The 17485-nt window shown below is 33.6% G+C and overlaps 1 non-coding gene across 1 annotated transcript; it reads right to left on the bottom strand.

Moving 5' to 3' along the window:
- Nucleotides 1-5490: 5490 nt before the first annotated feature.
- LOC145258565 (U6atac minor spliceosomal RNA) lies at nucleotides 5491-5605 on the bottom strand. Its single transcript, XR_013864107.1, has one exon. It is a non-coding gene; the product is annotated as a U6atac minor spliceosomal RNA (small nuclear RNA).
- Nucleotides 5606-17485: the final 11880 nt, after the last annotated feature.

The raw sequence follows: 17485 nt of genomic DNA, 5'->3' as shown, positions 1-17485 counted from the left end.
GATGTCAAAAACACCTTTAGCGACTTTATCGCCACCAGAACGACAGATTTTTACGTCGCTGGCATAAATACACTTGTTTTGCGTTGGCAAAAATGTGTTGATTCTGACAGTGCTTATTTCGATCAACAGATATTTTTTTGAGCCGAGATATGTTCATCTGAATTTAAAAATTAAAAACCACAATAACTTTCTTGCTCACCTGATATATATATATATATATATATATATATATATATATATATATATATATATATATATATTTCCTTTGAAGTTCCCGATATTTAATTTTTTGTTGCTGTTGTTGTTGCTGTGCACCTGTGTTGATATATATATATATATATATATATATATATATATATATATATATATATATATATATATATATATGCATTTCTTTTGATGTACCCAATATTCTATAATTATTTTGTTGTTGCTGTGTGTTTTTTAAAAAGATCAGAGCAGTCCCCTGCCATCTCTAAATAATTTTTCAGTGACTTGAATCTTAAGAATTAATCGATAATATTGATGATTCGGTTATCATCCTTTCGAAAAACAGTAAACAAAATAAACATAAGCAGTAAACGTTATCATTATTATTATTATTATCATTATTATTATTATTATTATTATTATTATTATTATTGTTGTTGTTGTTGTTGTTGTTGTTGTTGTTGTTGTTGTTGTTGTTGTTGTTGTTGTTGTTGTTGTTGTTGTTGTTGTTAGCGGGACCTGTGGAAATTCCTCGTTCATGTGTAATATATTGATGCTGGTATTCTGTAGATGTTCAGTGTAAATGGAGACGCTCTGATATTATAGCTTTTTTGATAAAACTGCAAAAGTATTTATCTAAGCTAGTACGAACGTCCAGTAAAGCACGCTTAATTATGATATTTTAATTCTGGCAGATTTCATATACATTATTATAGAGTTAATATTCTATCGATTTTTATATATGATAAAGTTGCGATTTCAAAAATAAAATAAATATATCTATATGACTTGGGTGCATTAGCTCGAATCGAAACTGAAATAAAAACTTGAGTTCCTACAGCCATAATCGAAATCGAAACCAAAACTTATGAAGAATTCTTGATAAAATTATTTATAAAAAAAAAAAATAGGTGAATTAAGTGCCATCAGCTATAACCGATGATGAATTGGCGCTGTTTGAGTCCAGTGGCAAGGAAAAGTCCCGGACGACTGGAAACAATGCTGAGATAAGCGGCGAGTACATATGGCACCTGCAAGTCCCATATGGTCACCCATCTGGTACTGACCAGGATCATCGTTGCTTATCTAAGGTGATCTGACGGGAATCGGTGTGTCAAACGTGATCATGCCGTATATTGGTAGCGAGATCCTAGATATCCCAAACATGAAGAGTATTGATCGGAGGAAAGTGATAGGCGAGGTGAAGATAGTTCAAGGCATAATTCACAACATCGTGATAGAGAACATATCTATTACGGAGCTTAATATGCTTCTATACGCGACATTGTACTTTTTCTTTTTTATTTTATCGTCTTGGCTTGATGCCGAAGAAAAACAGGGGAAAAATAGACAGAAGATCGTACGGATAAAGGCGTCTTGAGGAAAGTGTTAAACCACGGCCACCGAGATATAAAAGGCCTGTTAACTGAAAAATGCCTGCAGGCAATGTAGGTGAGATTTGTCGAACTGTTACTGTCGATACCATATGACGGCATTTTTATAAAGAGCATTAAAACATGTTAAAATAAAAAGAAACGAAAGTAACACAATTTGATTAATAATGAAACTGAACTTTATTCAATATAAAATATAAATATTCTCTACGTAGAATTACGTAATTTTAAAGCAACATACAATCTAATACTTATAAAACTGAATTACGAATTAAGGGAACAAACAATTAAAGAAACATAAAACACAAACAATTCTTGGCCTTCAGGACAAGATCACAATGTAGTAGTATCTGTTCTGATGCTACAATTAACCTTTTCTGTCCTCGGCCGGTGGAGGAGAAATCTTTCATGACTAGGACAATTTTTATTTTTGTTCCTATCCAGAGTGGCCAAGTTGGATTTTCCAAACAAGATTATATGTTGAAATATTTAAATAACTTACTTTTAATACAGAAATTATATTTAAAGTTTTGTTTTCTGTTCTTCTATGTTCATTTTCCCCCCTATTTTTCATCAAAACGTGTAGCGTATTTTCATCAGTTACATGATATTCCGCTATTTTCATCAGTTACATGATACTCCGCTATAGTCTTCATTTTCATATCAGTGCAGAATACATGAATACAGAAATGAAGTTCACATACCTACTAAAAGACAATCATACCATATTGTGAACATTGGTTAAAACCTAAGAAAATATAGTAAACATCTACTGGGTGGTGGTGAATTTGGGAGGGGGCATTATTATTATTATTATTATTATTATTATTATTATTATTATTATTATTATTATTATTATTATTATTATTTCACTCACTAGGAGTTGTCTCACAGGCCATCATCAGTGATCGCTCACTGGCAGTAACCTGTGGTATTCGCTGGAGACCGAGTGACAACAAGTCTCCCCAGATTTTCAACGTTATCCACCTCTTGACCACTCGTGCAGATGACTGCATGCGATAGCCGTTTGCCATTAATTTCTCGTTGTCATCGGTCATTGGTGTTTCCTGCGGTTTGTGTGATAAAATGCCTCCTCAAGGTACCAGATTTGAACTGCACACTTCCAATGGAGGTCTGGCTAGTACTTTCCCACCTCGGACTTTCCATCCTCCCTGACACTTCACAACTAGTTGGTGTGGAACCAGTCGATGTCATCTACAGTTTTTTTTTGTTTTTGTTTTTTGTTGTTGTTTTGTTTTTTGTTTTTGTTTTTTTTGGTACTGCGTAAACGGGTTTTAATTTAATGGCTGCTCCCTGAGGTTTTCTTTCAATTTCTTCGTATATATCTCATATACTTTTTTGTAATCGAGCATGTATTTTATTTTTTTGAATTTTTTTATTTCTTTAATTAAATTTGATTCATACTTTTATTTCGTGCTTGTTTTTATTTTATTTTCATTTCGTTTTAATTTATTTTTATTATTATATTATATTTTCCACGCTAATATTTTTTTATTTTTTGTTACATTTATTTTTTCATACATATTCAAATAATGCTTTTGGCCATTTTTTGCCTCAAATAGTACCTTCAAAAAAGTTTTCATGATTAAATAAACCAATGAAAACGCATATGCACGTTTTAGGGAGCAACCATTAAATTAAAACCCGTTTACGCAGGATCCGCATTCCCCGTGAAGTACCTTTTTATTATTATTGTTGTTGTTGTTGTTGTTGTTGTTGTTGTTATAATAATAATAATAATAATAATAATAATAATAATAATAATAATAATAATAATAATAATGGTGATTGTGCAGTGTACGCACCGTGCTATATTTTAGATAGGATTTTCAAATTAAATTAAATTTTTATGGTATCTTTTTTTTTCATGAAATTGTTAGGTGAAAGTGTAGAATAGTTACAAAGCCCCCTTCCTGTTAAGAATGGCTTTTTAAATAATATTATTTCAGCACGGTGCGTACAACATTTATTTATAAGACAAAACACAAGAAAATATGTTAACTAAAATTTAATACACTCTATTTTAATTTATATAAAACTTTAATTAAAACTGATCAGTTAATGAATTTTTAAGATGAATTTGTGTTCGTATGTCTCAGGAGAGAATGCAGAATTTCCTATTACATTTCCCATTTCAGTCAAATAAATTATTTATAGATAAAATGTTATAAAACAAACAAACAAAAACTTTTAAGTTTTAGATATATTTCAAAGTAATAAATTACGCCCGGTGCTACAATATTGAATTCATCGATCGTTTTAGTTAAAAAAATAAATAAATAAATAAATAAAATAAAACAAAAAATTGTCGTGAAAATCCTTCTAACTTTAAAATATTTGGAAATACTCAATGAAAAGTTTTATTTATTATAAAAAATAAACGGACTGAAAAATATTCTCATGCAAAAATTGTTTGTTTTGCAGTTTAAAAAAAATAAATAAAATGAAATGTTCGACTTCCTTCGATAGAAATAAAAGTGCGAAAACAAGTTCACTTGCCGTTATATTTTGTTAGATTAAAATTACCCCAATGTACAATTATGATAATTGTAATAATAATCTAAATGAAGAATTGTTTTTCTCTTTAGGAAAATAAAAAACATAATTACAACAGCCACAAATATAAGGCAACGAAAAATATTTTTTAAGGCCACGTGGTTAAACACCGGAAATTTTAGGCACCTTCGTGCCTTTACCTACACATTGATTTGGTAATGACGTCACGCTGTCATGTTCACTGGCCTACTCTCTCGGTAGCCGTGGTTAAACAGTGGCGTGATTGAAGAGATAAGGATGCTGTAGACTGCAACGTAGAATCCATCCTTACTAATTAAATCCCATCTTAATTACGGCAAGTTTTTAATCTGAAGCCGTAATTGCAATTTTAACCACTTCTCATAACGGTAGGATATTAATTAAAAAATATAAAATAACAGATCACTTATGATGATAACGAGAAATTTTCGATCTTCTTCCGACCACAAATGGGACGGTATTTTCTAGTTGCCTATTAGGACAGAAAGCCAAAGACAAGCTTGAAAGGAAGTATAGTTTGGCGGGAAAAGGGGCGATGTTGAAAGAGAAGGTCCGTGTTGCTAGTGTAAAAATTAGGAAGTTTGTTGAGAAAGGTGTTGCCTTTCGGCAGAATAACCTTTTCCGGAACAACCAGTCTCAGATGTATGAGGAATTAAGTGGTAGCAAGGTGGCTGGATGTAGCAATACCAGAGAGTTCTGGAGTGGGATTTGGTCTGTCGGGAAGTGATACAATGATAAGGCTAGCTATTTGGGAGATGCCAGAGCAAGATTCTCAGCAATGCAGCAGATGGAGAACGTTGTGGTAACTTTTGAAAACGTGAAGGCTGGCTTTCGAAAGATGACGAACTAGAAGACACCTGGTCTAGATGGAGTAAGAAGGTCCTGGTTTAAGCAGTTCCAATGCCTTCGTTCCCAATAGCTGCTGATGTGCAAGGGGTGATTGACTCGGGTGACGTTCCTGTTCACTGGAGTTTGAGTGACAACAAGTCTCCTCAGATTTCCAATACTCTCTACCTCTTTCGATAACTTTTGTAAAAGAATTTGCGTTATTGCAACAGCAGATTACCATTGATTTCTTGTTGGCAGCGACCATTGGTCTCCACTGGAATTTGAGTGACAATAAGCCTTCCCAGGGGCTTAGTTCTCTTTCAACGCAACCAGCAGAGTTCTAGCTAGTGCTTTCTCTACTCCAACCAGCAGAGGTCCACCTAGTGCTTACATTCCTCCTTGACCCTCCTCACTTATCTGGTGCGGTGCCAGTTTATAGTGGCACACGTACAAAAAGCGGGGAGGGGGCGTATCTTCCTTTGTGTTTTATATCTGTAGCCGTAAAAATAGGTCTGCTCCGAAGTAAGGAGCAAATGTCATGTGTTTAGAAGATCAAATGATCTTTTTCCGTGCTTATCAAGGGAGAGGTGATAACCGTCTCTCATTATTATTATTATTATTATTATTATTATTATTATTATTATTATTATTATTATAAGTAGTAGTAGTAGTAGTAGTAGTAGTAGTAGTAGTAGTATGCTTAGCCTTTTGTTTAGGAACAAAGTGCAATGGGCGGTCTATTGTTTATTTTACATAAATAGGGGCATTACTTTTGGGACGCACCTTGTAATTTATATATGTGTGTATTTGCACACCATAAAAACGTATGTAAATTAGATAGTCTCTTTTACAAACCAAGCAGAATTTGTCTAATAACCTGTTGTGTTCAGTTATTTTTTTCTTGCTTTCATCTAACTTTAGTCGGCTTATTAATGGTAAGTAGAAAACTGATATGTGTGTGTGTGTGTGTGTGTGTGTGTGTGTGTGTGTGTGTGTGTGTGTGTGTGTTCCGATATCCTTCAATGCATGTTTAGTTAAACAACAATGACCATTCCTATTTGTTTCTTATCTGGTCTATCCTTTCGAATTGGCGCGCCAATGACCTAATGTTCTGCTCGAGTCTGAACAGGAACTCTCTATATCTGCGATGTTTTCGACTCTCATCAATCTTCGTCGGGCACGTAAATACTGACAAAATTTAAATTGATGAATTTATTGAGAAAATCGATTAAAACCGTTTTAAAAAACATTTTGATAGACTCCGCTCTTTTTATCAAGCTTGATTGACGATAGGTTTGTTTGCTCAAGTTAGACATGAATAATTAGAAATGCCGTATATGTCTTTAAATGACCAATGGAAGAACGTGTCTCCGCTAACAATACATACATTGTCATGACAAGAACTAGTATTTCTCGCCGCCTTACATGTCACTTTTCATCCCCTCACAACTCCATTTACCAACATCTAGTAACACATGACACCCCACCCCACCCCAAAAAACATAATAATAATAATAATAATAATAATAATAATAATAATAACACTGCTAATCTTGCTGTCTCAAATTCCAGCCTCCGCCTCACCATCATCGAGGCTTTATCTATAAAGTATTTCGTTTTCAAAGCAAAAACATTGGTATAATTGCAACAGGGTACGGGCGTGCATATGCCAATAGCCATAAATGAAGAAAAAACTATAAAAAGAACGTGTACACAGACCGACGATCATGTTTGAGAGTATGTTCGAGAGCACGTTCGAAACGGCGTTCAAAAGGTTAAACAGAAGGAGCATATTCCGGTTTATTCTGGAAAGTACCCATAAATAAATGTCGTTGTTACACAAAAAAGTGAACTCGAGTTATTACTTGTCCTATGTTCCTTGTGTTGGGTCTACGTGATGTAAACGTGTGTAATGTTACACGATTACAGATCCGTTTTGTTCATAGAAGAACAGCCAGTATTTGCATGTCATTTTATTCTATCCGTCTGTCGGCGTTTCACGGGTTTTTAAATAATTTTTTTACTTCGCTAAGCGTCTAGGTTGAATGAAAAAATATTAGAGATATCTGTGACATTTTTTATAACGTCTTTCCCTGAGAACAAACATGTCGTTCACTTTTATCGCTGCCCGAAGGCACGTCTGCTTATAAATCATCGATATTAATCTTATTTGTATTTGTATATGATTATCTGGTTATCTATATATATAAAAGCGAAAATGTGTGTATGTATGTATGTATGTATGTATGTATGTATGTATGTATGCATGTATGTATGTTTGTATGTCTCGCAAAAACTTTCGACACGGGTCACGGATTTTCACGAGATTGGTATCATTTTAAAGCTCGTTCCTTCGCTCGACAAATATCGAAAAATTGGCTAAAAACATTAATTCTTTCACGCTAAAATCATCAGTTTTCTACAGGGAGGGGGCAGCAAAAACCGTCCTTACATGACAAGTTCGCTTCTACGCATGCACAAATGACGTCGCAACATGATTTAGTTTAAATATTTTAAAAAACCGACCTACTTTTGTCATCGTCGTCTTAGCTCAGTTCATTAGAGCGCGGTCTCATTATCTGAAGGTTTTGGGTTTGAATCGTGGTGTGAGATGTCTTTTTTTTTCGATTTTTAAAGGTTTAATATTGAAACAGGGTTATTTAAGCCATTTTTCACGTTCTATGTTTTTGTTTGTTTTTTTTTTTTGGTTTTTATTTTTCAGATTTTTTAAAGAAGTTTTAACGTTCGTTTTTCTGTTTTATTTCCATCATATTCGCGTTTTCTTTTTTTTGTTTTTGTTTTTCCGATTTTTACATTTAACATCGTTCGTTTGCCTTACGTTAGTTTTTTTGTGTTTTTTTTCGATTTTTTTAAGTGTTAACATTTATTTTATATAAAATATTTAATAATTTACTATTTAATATTTAAAAATATTTACTTCGCTTATTCTTATGTTTTGATTAACACAACCTGCCCCCGCCCGAGCACACACACCTCTAAACACCCGGGCAACGCCGGGTACCCCCCGCTAGTCTATATATATAAAAGCGAAAATAAATATGTGTGTGTTTGTGTGTTTGTATTCTCGCAAAAACTTTCGACAGAGGCGACGTATTTTCACGACTTCGGTATCATTTTGAAGCTTCACATCTTGGACGACAGATATCTAAAACTTGGGCAAAAACATTCATTCCTTCATCCTTAAAGGCTCTCTTTTTTACAAGGAGGGGTGAAAAAAAGATTGTTTTACGCATGCGTCAATACGCGCAAAAGACGTTGTACATTGAATTCGTTTTAAATGTTATAAAAATTTAGGAAATTAATGTTTTTAGGCAATTTTTCGATATTTATCGTCCGAAGGGTCGGCTTCAAAACGATACCGATCTCGTGAAAATCCGTCCCCTCTGTCGAAAGTTTTAGGCAGACATACATACATACATACATACATACATACATACATACATACATACATACATACATTTAAACAGACAGACGAGATTTGTATTATAGACAACGACAATTATTTTCCCGTCGTTACGGCCGTGGCGTCAACCACGTGGTCTACTATGTTCTCTACCTCTCTCTCAAGATCTCGAACGTTATCTCGTCTCTCTTGTGGTCGTTCTTTTTCTCTTTTTTATGGACTTTTTCCCCCCTACCGTTAACGTTACTTTGCATGCATTTACATACGCGCACCTGCGCTTTATTACATTAGTAGCGTCATATTTTAATTCTAATATTCGTTACAAAAGACATAAAAGTTGCGCAAAATTATTCTGTTGGAAAATAAATTTTACCAGTCTGGTTGACGAATAGTTGGCATTTTATCTTCTTATTTTATCTGCTTGTTCTGTTCTTAAGGAAATGATTACGCCTTTAGTGACTATTTGTGTACAGACGTAGATTTCCTAGCAACAATCGCCGTACTTTTTATCGACGGATGTTTCTCTGAATTTAATAAACGTTGTCTGAAGAAACACACAGGTGCAGAGGCCTGGCATCATTAACATATCAGTGACTAGCACGAACGAAGAATTTCTCTTGTGGTCAAACAGGTGCCTGTCATGCCACTCTTCTCCCCACCTCTATCTATCTATCTATCTATCATTCTTTCTATCTCATTCTCCTTTTCTCTCTGTCGCTCATCATTTTTTCCTTCTCGTTAATGCGCTATACCTCTCTCTCTCTCTCTCTCTCTCTATATATATATATATATATATATATATATATATATATAGAGAGAGAGAGAGAGAGAGAGAGAGAGAGAGAGAGAAAGAGAGGTATAGCGCATTAACGAGAAGGAAAAAATGATGAGGGACAGAGAGAAAAGGAGAATGAGATAGAAAGAATGATAGATAGATAGATAGATAGATAGATAGATAGATAGATAGATATTTTTCTCGTTAACGCGCTATACCCTCTCTCTTTTTGCCTCGATCTACCTCTACATATATATATATATATATATATATATATATATATATATATATATATATATATATATATATATATATATATTTGGTTCTATAGGACGAAACTACATGAACATTTACAAGCTTCTTGAAGATTATAATACTATTCTATGGTTAAACTTTTATGCCAATTAGTAAAAAAAAACAAAAAAACTATATTTTCAAACCAATAAAATATGCTCAAATTTGCCTACATTTGAATATATATTGTCCTGACAAGCCAGCTTCACTTTTGCTGATTTGGGATGAATTTTGCTTAAGCAATATATGGATATTTCTATACTGGTAGCCAAATTGAATATTGAAATGCTCATATCTTTGGTTTTATGGGATGAAACTACGTGAAAATTTGCTGGCTTTTTTACACATTATAATACTATTCTATGGTTAAAATTTATATATATATGCATAATATACATGCACATTATATATATATATATATATATATATATATATATATATATATATATATATATATATATATATATATTCCTTTGAAGTTCCCGATATTCCCTAATTATTTTGTTGTTGCTGTGCACCTGTGTTGATTTATGTGTGTGTGCATTTTTTATGTACCCAATATTCCATAATTATTTTGTTTTTACTGTGTCTTTTCAAAAGATCAAAGCAGTCCTCCGCCATCTTGAAATAATTTTTCAATGACTTGAATCTTAAGAATTAATCGATAACTTTGAGAATTTGGTTATCGTCCTTTCAAGAAACAAAACAGTAAACAAAATAAACGTAACCAGTAAACATCAATCCTGAAATCGTGCTCGCTCCACATTCCATCTCTAGGTCTTGGAAACTATTCACGTTCGATTGAGGAGGTTTTCTTTCTAAGCAGAGGGAATGTCTCTTAGGTGTGATCGTGATTAAACTGTAGGATTTTCAGAAATATTATAACGTTGCTTTATTTTAATCGTTTCCCTGTTTGTTTGTTTGTTTGTTTGTTTGTTTGTTTTTTCACTCATAACGGAACGCAGCGTAACTTTATTTTAATAATGTACATATTTTTTTATTTCTTTTTAAATCCCTGGATACAGCTTTGAGAAAGAGAGTGCAGAACCGGCCAGCTAACTCCCCCTTTATTTTTTTTATTTTTCCCTCCCTTATTTTGAAAAACGCGGTTTGCGTATTTTAATTTTGAAACGTGTTTTATTTTCTGTGTCACGCTTACATCCAAGTCGTTTAATTGTTACGTACTCCCATTTCTTGTCATAAATAATTTTACCAAAAATTCTTCATAAGTTTTGGTTTTGATTTTGATTATAGCTGATGGCACTCAAATCATTTAATGTTTTTTATATAAATAATTTTATCAAGAATTCTTCATGTAATGTTATGACCCTTTTAGGCTGTGATCATAGCGTAGTATCTGTATTAACTGTGGCAAGCAGGTCCAAAGGGTCAAAACATTATTATTATTATTATTATTATTATTATTATTATTATTATTATTATTATTATTATTATTAATTGATCTGAGTGACGGATGGTTGCTGGATCAGTTATTATGATTAGAAGAATAAACAATTAAATTGGGGAAGAAATGATTGACGTCGAATCGCAAAATGAATGCGAAAATAAAAATAGATGTAAACATTATTTTGAGTTTGGATAAACAAATAACTAGATGAGGACATTAGGTTGGTCTGAGACACGTAATGGGGTGATGTAAAAGAACACGTGATGTAGTTAGTTTTGAATAGATTGAGAGAGTTTAGGTTGAACCACGAGAGCGGATAGACGATCTAGACAGGGGTGGACAGACAGCTAGGGAGCGGGCTGTAAGAATAGAAAATGTAGACGAACTGCAGATCCTGTGAAAACCATTTGAGACAACTGTAATAAATTTATATTATAAAAATATAAAGTGTTACTTTGTGGTTTCACAAGTAAGAATAGATGTCTCAATTGGATGGTGCTGGTCGTTTCATAGTTCGTCACGGAGCAACAGGAAGATAGAAATCTTCAAGAAAAAAGGTGTGAAGCATATATTATTATTCTTATATATGAACTGTAAAATATTCCCGTGTGATAAGTCTGATACAACATGATTCAGTTTATACGTCAATATCATATCCTCCTGGCTAAACAACATACATACGATTTATACGTTTATTATCTGTCCGTTATAAGAACTATATCTCACATCCACTAGATAACACATAACACGTTAATATATCATCTCTTCCAATATAATCTCGATATACAACATTCATAAGTTTTGGTTTCGGTTTCGATTATAACTGATGGCACTCCAGTAATCTATTTTTATATAAATAATTTTATCGAGAATTCTTCATAAGTTTTGGTTATGGCAGAAGTAACTCAGGTTATATATATATATATATATATATATATATATATATATATATATATATATATATATATATATATATATATATATATATATATATATATATATATATATATATATGCATACTTTTTTTTTCATTAGTTCTTATTTCGGTTCTAATTCAAGCTAATGCATATATGAATATTTTTTTTTTTTAAATCGCAACTTTATAATATGTAAAAATCGATAGAACATTAACTCTATATTAATATATACGAAATCTGCAAGAATTAAAATATCATATTTAAGTGTAATTTACGACCGGGCTTTGCCGGGCGTTCGTGCTAGCTTAGATGAATACTATTGCAGTTTTAACAAAAAAGCTACAATAATTATCAGAGCGTCTCCATTTACACTGGGACATCTACGAAATTCTAACATTAATATAGTACATATGAATGAGTCTGCTGTGGAATTTCCACGGGTTCCACTAGTTTATTATTATTATAAAGTAAATTCTCTATTGATTATTATATTGTACCCAACATATAGTAGTGATTTCAAAAGTGAAAAAAAAAAAACATATGACTTGGATTGCATCAGCAAGAATCGAAACCAAAGCATCTAACTTTCTAGTGGTATTCGCTACCATTTGACTTCAGGATGCACGCATATCATAACTTTACAAATTAACTCTCTTTGCTCGTGCGTAACACCAATTTATTTTTAATTTGACCTCTAAGCAGCTTCTTTTTTTTTTTTTTTTTTTTTTTTTTTTTGGCTAAATACCAAATAAAGTTTGTTCCACGGGTCCGAGCCCGTTATTTACCAAGTTTCAAGTCTGCAGACTAAAAATTGACAGAGTACTTTGGTAGAGACTCTTCTGCACACACTCATAAGTTCACCTTCATAATACATACAGATTTAATTTTTAATTTTATTTCTCTCTTTTTATTTTTCTCCTTTTTCTTCTTCGTTTTCCTTTTTACTTTCTTTTTATTTCCTTTTTATATTTTTTCTTTTTTCTTTCTTTTTAATATTGTACATTTAATTTATTTTGAACTGGCAGAGTTATAAAAGGTATTACATTAAACCTTCTAGATTTTTATCTCTCATTCTTTCTCTTTTTCTCCCCTTCTGTTTTCCCACATCCCTCTTCCCATCCCTCTTTTCACCTCCGCCTAACACGTTTCTCTCCATTGAAAATAATAGTAATGTCAGTCATCCACCTCTCTTTTATTAGATTGGTGCAAAAATAACGTCGTTTGTTTTTACATAAAGTTGAACATCAAAAGACAACATTATTTTTCCACTAACCTAAAATATAATGGATTACATTAGAAATGGCTGGAAAAAAAAACAGATCTTTCTTACAGAAACCTAGCCCAGTTGACCCCCAAATAATTAAAAAAATTTCTAAATTTTAGAGATTATTTAAACAAAGCAACGCCAACCAGGGAATATGCCAACTTTTAAAGTGTTTGTTTTGTGTTTTTTTACTTTTAGTTGGACATACAAACTTACTAGCATACAAACACAGAGATAGCAGCCCTTTATGTAATACACTAGTGTTAGATATTAGACGGAAAACAGCCAGTGATTATGGTAAAAATAGTTGATATTAAGAATTATTGTTTAGCGAAATGAAACTAGTCACTGAAATGTAAAAATAAGTTTTAGCTAAAATGTTTAGAAAATTAGCTTAGCTAAATATAAGCAAAATATATGGTAGATTGATCTTGAGCAGCTGACTTACGTGACCAGAGGTCACGCATTAATGAGACGTGTTGTTGAATTATTTGCGTCACCGGAACTCACAAATGAAACGTGTCCTTTTGAGGATGACGTACCGGAATTGACAGGTCAAAGATTAGAGTTGAGAGTCTAGTTGTCAGCAAACCGTGGAGACGTGCGTTGGTACGAGCTCCGAAAGCCTGGAAGCGAGGCTAGACCAAGACAAGTATGTAGACACGTGAGGAAGCTCCTGGAGAACTCTGAGGCAAATCTGAAATAAATAAATTCACCTTTATAAGATATAAATTGTTGTCCTGTGGTTCCTTAGAATCACGCATGTAAAGAAAAGTTTCAGGCATGTTTCACTGATCTATTGTGTTCGTGTGATGTACATTGTCACAGCACCCAGCGGTTGAAGGCAGAAGACCTTCGGACGAAAGGTATGAAACTTCTTCCATACTTCCTCCACCCAGCTATGTAATGTATACTTTTTGGTACTGTGAGTATATCACACTAGCAGGGCTATCCAGCGTTGCCCGGGGAAATAATGTAACCTATTTCTATTATTTTTTTTTATCTCTCTACCTCTCTCCATCCATCTATTTATCCTTCTTTCCCCAATCCCTCCCTCTCCTCCATGCAGCCCATTCCTCTTTAGCTGGACATACACATGGACAAGTCTCCTTTATATTATCGATTCTTCAAGAATGATCATTCAAGGAATGAGTGGGTATTTTCTTTCAAAATTAATAGACCATAAGATCACTGAAAGATCGGTTCCCCTGACGAAACCTGGTCTACTTGATCACCAGAGAATTATTTTTTCTAAATCTTAGATATTATTCATCCAACGCAATGCTGATCAAGAATATACCAAACTTTGTGGATCTTTGTTTTGTAGTTTGTTTTTTTTACTATTAGCTGGACACAAAACCATACTCACATACAAACAGACAATTCTCCTTTATACAATAGATTAACAGTTGAAGTATTTACACTATCTTTTTACTTGCCCATGGAAGTTCAACGCTGAAACGGTATATGAAACCATTTTGGTTATTTGAGTTTATTGGCTACGTTAGATAACGACTTTTTTGTTTGAGTATGCCCCTAGGAAGATTTGACATGGAAGCAATGGAAGCCAGATACATGGAAAATGAAGGGTCGGCAGGGTTCAGGTGGTTAATCGTTTTGGGACAATCAGCTAGCGTATGAAATAAATTTTAGCGAACACGAAATTAGATTAGAGATATAAGAATGCAAGATCAATTAATCAGCATGGAAAATTCATAGGTAGGTACCGGCGACATTCACTCTAGGCGTCTGGACCGGCTTTCTCCAAATGAGGAGGAGGTTTCTAGGGAATATCAAATTCATAATTGATCTCCAGTCGCATGTATATCCAGATCAAGGGAGATGACTACGTTAGGTTTTTGCAGTTCTTGTAGGAAGGGAACGATGTCCTATATACAGCGCCTGGTATTCCCAACTGGCAATCCATCTAGTACTGACCAGACTCAACGCTGCTTAACTTTGGTGATCCAATGAGAACCGGTGTCAGTGATTATGCGGCCGTATTCATAGCGAGATGATTGATTTTAAGATGTCGTAAAATCCGGATTGAACGAAGCGATGCGCTTTTAAGGGTTTCCTTGTGTCATTTTCTTGCCTACTCTGCACCCCCAACTCCTTTTAGTTTACAGACCAAAAATGAACTCCAATAAATAAACCATTTTCTTTCTTGGGAATGTGTTCATTGATCAATTAATGAACGTGTCTACGGTTGCCTGCCGAGTCTACTTTTGAATCGTACGAGATTTCCACCGTCCGGCAAGATAATTAAGAGATACGTGGATATTTTTGCCGATCGGAATGGTGCTGTCTGAAGGTACTAGCTTCCTGACTTAAAACGCACCAAATATTGATGTTATTGTCTCTTTCTTTTCCTTTTCCTTTGCCATACTCAATCTTATTCTACAAAGTAAAAAAAAAACCAATTTTCTTCTACAAAACAATCAGACTAAACACAATGAATAAATATTTGAAGACATATAAAGGACTTGAACATGAAAACTTTCAGAAATTACTCGATTCGGCATTAAATGACCTAAAAAAAAAAAAAAAAAAAGTTGACATGCCGTACAACAAAACGACCAAATCAAACACGATGAATGCACCGAACATTGATTTTATTGTTTTCTTTTTCCTCCTTTTTTGTAAAACTCAATCATGTTCTGCAAAAACAAAAACAATTTTTTTCCACAAAACAACCAAACTAAACACGATGAATAAATATCTGCTGATATAAAGAACTTGAAGCATAAAACCTTTTTTTTTCCCCAAAAAAAAAATTACTGGATTTGGCATTAAGTAGCCCGAAAAGAAGTTGATAAGCCGTAAAGCATAACAAGCAAGTGCTGTGTAATTGGGTACCAATAAGGGGTCTTTTGTGTAACGTGTACCATATCATCATGTAGGGATATGTACTTGTGACGAAGGTTCATCCTGGTGTGTATACGTGTCACTAAATGTCTATGGTGGTTCTTCACTGTCTGAACCCTAAGTTATGTTGTTGCTCTCTATTTATGTTCCAATGCTATGATCGTCTAAAAGTTTATATGCGGGTATGTGTGTGTGTGTCATACATGTATTTTGAACATACCTTAGTGTGATGTGTCGTTGATTTTTGTCCACCTGGAATTCATCTTGTTCTAGGAGGGGAGGCTGGAACCTGTTTGAACGAATATTCATTCACTCCAAAAAACGCTGATTGTATTTTATATAGGTTTTATTCACTTTCCATGTGCCGATCGCAAAAGAATGGAAAGTGAATATCTTTGATTGAGTAGTTAATTGTAGGTTTCCATTCTAAGACACGCCAGCCCCTTCCCCGGTGAAGGAGGGGACGACCTGTTAAACCATCCACCCTGCTCAATGTTCAAATTCCAATTCCAATTATTCTTCAGCTAACTAGAACAACGTAACATATACGTACTTCCGTCAGCTGATCAGATACTTCCGGTAAACTTGTCTATGATCTAGCTTTGTTATATTTTGACAGATTTATCAACATTCTTCATATTCATCTCTTGTTTATCTCTTCATTTAGATAGCTACATAGATGGAGATGGATAGATACAGAAATAGATAACTACATCGAGAGATATATCGATAATACACATAAACAAATAGATAGATCGATAGGCAGAAAAATAACTAACAAATACTTTCTTGTTTCGACCTACTACATAACACAAGCATCGCTTGGGTATTTTTCTTTTTATTATTCTTAATGGATGAACCGTGTTAGAAATGCCAGATAAAAATGGGGATCAATGAATTACATAATAATCTTACACTTACATTCAAGGGGAAAATATTTGTCATTGTCAAACTGGGCAATTTTTTTTTTTTTTTTTTTTTTTTTTGCTATTAACTGCTGCGAAGAATCAGTCGCGAAATATTTGCACAGGTGAACAGACGCCATCATATTCTGTGAATCTTATCGTTTCTGACAAGAATAAGTGTCTATCGATTTATTCTTCTACGTAACGATCCGATTTACAATATCTGCTAGCGTCTATTGCCCTATAAATTTACCGAAATATCAACAACCAACTCTCCAACGGACCTAAATGCTTAATGAAATGAAGGCAGCAAGTGTCGTATACCAGCAAGTAATAGAAAAACAGAACATTAAAAAAAAATGAAAATATACTAAGATGATATATTGTTAAATACTGGTTCTTCTGTAACGTTATGTGACATTACACGTTACTTCAGTAATTCATAAAAATAAAACTGGAAAGAAGTTAAGACATAAATCCGGGCCGGCATCTGTTTCTTTCTAACAAAACCATTTATTACCGTTATTCTCCCGTCTCGATACCACTTAAAAGTCTCGAGCCATCGTCCATCTCGCCTAGTGTACACTTTTCTTTTCCGACCTCACGCCAGCCACAGCCAGCCATTTTTCGCCTTCAACTTTA

Source organism: Euprymna scolopes, chromosome 33 (assembly GCF_053919585.1).
Source record: "Euprymna scolopes isolate OS-2025 chromosome 33, ASM5391958v1, whole genome shotgun sequence".
Lineage (NCBI taxonomy): Eukaryota > Metazoa > Mollusca > Cephalopoda > Sepiida > Sepiolidae > Euprymna > Euprymna scolopes.
Note: the sequence above shows the minus strand (reverse complement) of the source record. Positions and strands in the feature narration are given on the sequence as shown.